This window comes from Nanorana parkeri, unplaced genomic scaffold (genome assembly GCF_000935625.1).
Source record: "Nanorana parkeri isolate BGI_ZX_2015 unplaced genomic scaffold, ASM93562v1 scaffold764, whole genome shotgun sequence".
NCBI lineage: Eukaryota > Metazoa > Chordata > Amphibia > Anura > Dicroglossidae > Nanorana > Nanorana parkeri.
The window spans coordinates 32,995-38,368 of record NW_017307032.1 but is presented as its reverse complement, the minus strand read 5'-3'; the positions used below and the strand labels follow the sequence as shown (position 1 = coordinate 38,368).

The following is a 5,374-nucleotide window of genomic DNA, read 5'->3' as shown; positions in this document are numbered from 1 at the left end:
TTCCTCCGCCCACCTCAGCTGCCATTGGTGGGAGAGGAAGAGTGCCGGCTTCTGATTCGCGAGAGAGAGAGCACCTGGAGCCGGCTGGACGTGCAGGCAACCTCGCTGCTCCCCCACCATCACCAGGAGAAAAAGAGGTCAAAGCAACTGTAAGTCCCTGTACTTTCTTTGAGACCTCTGCACTGCGTTACATACTGACCGCTGACCTCTATACTGTGTACTGACCTCTGTACTGTGCGTCTAAGGGGTACTTCATAGACCCCAAAAGCGCTTGTACTGAATGGGAATTTGTCATTAAAGGACTTTTTGCTGTAAATATTGTGGTGTGCTGGTGACAATTTTTACTACTTCTATATTGCTCATGGTGCCATCAGTGGTCGCTTTGCAGGTTTACTACTTTTCCGGTAAGGCTGGTTTCCTATTATATAACATTGCTGACCTCTGTACTGCGCGTCACAATGCTGACCTCTCCACTGCGCGTCACATTGCTGGCCTCTGCACTGCACGTCACACAGCTGGCCTCTGTATTCTGTATTGCACCACTGACTTCTGTACTGTGCATTGTTACTGATCTTTATACTCTGCGTCACACCGCTGACCTGGCAGAGTTAAGGCCGGGGCAGGGTAGGGGTTAGGTGGGGCAACTGGTGGCGAGTAACTTTTCAGGCCTGGCTAGTAGCTTAGGACTTGAAATTTTGAGCCCTGCCCTATGTGATACATCACTGCAAAAACCCACGCCGGCCACAAGATGGCGCTCCGTTCCATACCAGTGAGACCCCCCAGTGCCCGCCAATGATGCAGCTGCGTGATATGACCATCGTGTTCTCTCCCCCACCTCCTCATCTACCGTGCATGCGCAGATTGTGGGCCGGGGGTCGGGCAGCGCTTCGGGCGGAGAGGCAACAGGGGATGGAGAGGGAGTGAGCCGGGGTCCGGCAGGGGATTCGGCTGGGTAAGTGGCTGCGTGTATGTGTGGGGCAGTTGCGGGGGAAGCGGAGTGCATGGTGCTGGAAGTTGCAGTGATGGTTGATGGAAGGTGTATGCTGTGTAGGAATGTGCAGCAGCACCAGGTGTGGAATATAAACGTGGGATAAGGATGTATAGTCATCATCCAGAGGTGCAGAGATGGGCACATGTGAGTAGATGCATAGTCCTATACAACCGGCCCTTTGGGGGCAACCATACTGCTGATGCGGCCCCCGATGAATTTGAGTTTGCCACCACTGCCGTAGATAATCTGCATATTTGGATGTATCTTATCTCCATCTGCAGCTTGTGACTTCCTGTTACTCATGACATAGATGCATTTCCACATCTGACATACCACTAGATGTCAGCATAGTGATGATGAATGTGACATAATGTTTGTGTATGTTAATAAACCCAATGTACTTCCTTGTGAGTTTAACTCTGTAACTTTCTCACCATTTATTACAGCTACATCAACATTAGATAGAGATAGATTAGATAGAGCAGACTACTGACAAACCCAACAGCTGAGTAGTAACCCAACATTCAGCTCTGTGGCAGCACATTCAAATCTTTATTCAAACACAGTTGACTGCATACAACTACAGTGATACTGCCTTAATGAAGAACATACATATTCTTAACCCTTGAAGTGGGGCTACCCCCGCACTGCAAGGGTTAACTGCTCGTTCCAATCTCATTGTATTCTCCTGGAGTAAACATCTGTTAACCTGTTAATACTGATGGTATAAAGGTTTGAACATGCAATACAGACACAGATTTACCTGATATACAGTATATATAACATGTCTTTATCTTAAAATTAGATAAACCAAGTCTTATAAGGAAACAATAATATGGAGTATTTTAAACAAAGGACCAGTAATTAGATATGCATTGATTATAACAACTTGCATATGATATTCTCCATTCTTTCAAGCAAAAGTACAACTCTAAAATATTACAATGAAAAGCTATATTGGCTGTAATGGCATTGGACATATTACCTATTAGCTGTCCATTGCGGATGGAACCGGAAATGGAAATCCAAAGAGATTTGTTCTGATTGGATCTCTTCCCAGATCGCCTCTCCCTAACATTTTAGTCTAGCTTTAGTTAGTCGACTAAAATGTCAATATATTTTATATATGTGCATGTTCATTACATATATATACTGCTGCACTTAATTATAAGTACATCTGCATTCACAGTTTTCTCTTAGTTCCTCTGCAATGTCCAACACATACCCATTGAGCCTGCCAGTGAAGTCCACCTAATGCAGCTTCCTGTGATGGTGTGGCAACAATGCTGCACTGCTACTGAATTCAGAGCACTCTTATGTTGGCTGTGACTGCTTGCATTAGAGAGGGATTTAAAAAAATGTTGTAGGAGGCTGTCAGAATTGTCAGTGCTGGTTCACAAGCCTGTAGCTTTTCAATCCACACCTGGCCACACATAGTGCTGTCCTGTTGCTGACCTTTCCCTTGTGAGCTGCAGCGTCTGGTAGGGGTGCGTGAGACACAAATGAAGGTGGATTTGGTTCGGTCAGGGAAGATGAAGAAAGTTTTTTGTTTACTTTATGGTGCTTGTGCATCACGTAGTATCTTGATCTGGTACTTGTTTAGACTATCATATGGGTACCTTTTATTTGTTCTTTAATATATAATTATCTAATAATAAAAGATCTTAGTTTACAATGGCTGAGTCTGGAATATTATATCATAACACTGAGACACAGCATATTCAGGCTCTTTTTTCTTAACAGATTTGTTTTGAAGTAGACATGTAGAAGACAAACAACCTTTATACTATACAGCAGGCATCATACAGTGCCATACTGAAACTTTGCATCACTTCTGAAATGCACGGATTGGTTGCCAGGGTCCCAATATGTATTTTCAGGTATGGGACACACATGTACAGCCTCCTGCTTCTTACAATGCAGTGTCATTGCCTGATCAGCCAATCACCAAGCCCGTGCTCTGTTACGTGAGTGTGGGTGGAGCTTGTTGGGGAAAGCATAGTAAATCTAAGAGCTGGCTCCTTATATCGCCTGATTTTTCCTTACAGGTTCACATTTAACATTTACTCACCTCATTTCTGCATACATTTATACTATTGTGTGAACTATTGCAGTAAACTGCCTAATGTTAACTCATATATCAGTCTCAATTACTTTTCTTAAATAAGGAACGTATGTTACCGTGCATTCACCATCAGATTCAAACCTGCGCTGGAGAATGAGAGTATGAATCTTAGTTGCAGCAACATAAAACAGTCCTCAGTGCCAGATGATAAATGGGGTCAATAATTTGTTGATTTATTGGCCGCAATTCCCATCCCATCAGCTACTGCACATTAGCTGTTCTGTATTTATGTCTCTTGTGGCTTTTCAGTTTTGTTTTTCTAGCATCCTCTTACAATGCTCTGTGAGGCTCTGTGTACTAGCTGGAAATTAATCTATAAGGCAGGGTATACAGGTGAAACTCGAATAATTAGAATATCGTGCAAAGTTCATTTATTTCACTAATGCAACTTAAAAGGTGAAACTAATATATGAGATAGACGCATTACATGCAAAGCAAGATAGTTCAAGCCGTGATTTGTCATAATTGTGATGATTATGGCTTACAGCTCATGAAAACCCCAAATCCACAACCTCAGAAAAGTAGATTATTACATGCAATCAATAAAACAAGGATTGTACATAGAACAATATCTGACCTCTGAAAAGTACAAGCATGCATATGTACTCAGTACTTGGTTTGGGCCCCTTTTGTAGCAATTACTGCAATTACTTTTGCACGATATTCTAATTATTCGAGTTTCACCTGTAAATTGCAGATTTGCACCTCAAGCTTCACACACCAGGAAGTGGAATGGGTACATTAGGCCCAAACTTCCCAGGAAATGCTACAACTGTATCACATTCCCATGGCACCTCACTTGTAGTCCAACTTTTCCATGCAGCTGAGATCATCTGCAATAAATGTGTTTGTGTGTTGAGGAATTATGAATAGCACAGTGAAGCCATGACACTGACTAGGAAAGAGGGCTAAACATACAGGGCCAGTGGTGGGACTTTGGCAGTAGAGAGACCATGGGAGTACCTTAATATGAGTCAAAATTGGTTTACTCCAGAACATTTTGTATTTCCCTTCTAGCAGTCCGTCATCTCCTTTTCTTGGGCAGGTGAGAACATGGAAGCAACATGGGCAGGTGAGAACATGGAAGCAAGGCTATGGGGTAGATTTACTAAAGTAATAGGGGCTCTAGCAGTCTGTCATCTCCTTTCCTTGGTGGGTGAGAACATGGAAGCGAGACAATGGGGTTGATTTACTAAATAAGGAGAGGCTCTAGCAGTCTGCCATCTTCAACTTTTCCTGGGTGGGTGAGAACATGAAAGCAAGACAATGGGGTTGATATACTAAAGAAACAGAGGCTCTAGCAGTCTCTCTTTATCTCCCTTTCCTGCGTGGGTAAAAACATGGAAGAAAGACAGTGGGGTTAATTGATCTATTTATTGCAGGGATTTACAATATGGATATGGACTGGCAATTTACGCAGCGCTTTACATACTGCACATTCACATCAGGAGCTTACAATCTAAGGTCCCTACATCACATACATACATACATGCATACATACAAGGGCCGATTTAGATAGGAGCCTATTAACTTTCCAGCATGTCTTTGGAGTGTGGGGGGGAAACCAGAGACACTGGAGGAAACCACAGGAGAACATGCAAACTCCTCACAAATAGTGGTCTGACCAGGCAAGTGGGAGTTTTATCCACTGAGCCACTGTGCTGCCCCAATTTGCTAAAGGAATAGAAGATCTAGCAGTCTGTCCTCTTCTCCTTTTCATCGACAGGTGAGAACTAAAGGAATAGAACAGGAGTAGGCAACTTTAGCACTCCAGCTGTGGTGAAGCTACAAATCTCATACGCCATTGCAAGACTCTGACAGCCACAGGAATGACTCCCAGAGGAAGATGCATGATGGGATTTAAAGTTTCACCATAGCTGGAGTGCCAAGGTTGCCTACCCCTGGATTGGAGGCAGTTCAGTTTGCTAACTGTATGTTGGTAAAAAGGTAAAACCATGTTCTCTTTGAATACCCAATATGCTTTTTATTTGATTTCCCCTTGCATATGATTCGGCATTCAAAGAGGACACAGCTTTATATTATTCATTACTATTCACTTTGCTAAGTGAACAGCCCCTACTCTGTTAATCAACCCCACTGACTTGTTAGGAGAAAAACACAGACTCTTCTTATCATTATCACTTTATACACATGGGCTCTTGTTCATTGAGTGCCAAGCTGTTCTTATAATTGCATCTAGCAACATAGTTAGTCAACCCCCCCCCCCCCGCAAAGGGGGGGGGGAAAAAAAATATACC

At 43.2% G+C, this 5,374-nt stretch overlaps 1 long non-coding RNA gene across 1 annotated transcript in view; it reads left to right on the top strand.

Moving 5' to 3' along the window:
* The first annotated feature begins 880 nt into the window (after positions 1 to 880).
* The window catches only part of LOC108793609, a 23,253-nt gene continuing 18,759 nt past the window's right edge, over positions 881 to 5,374 (top strand). The window contains exon 1 of the long non-coding RNA XR_001941649.1: positions 881 to 952. This is a non-coding gene — a long non-coding RNA (uncharacterized LOC108793609). The remainder of the gene's footprint in view (positions 953 to 5,374) is intronic.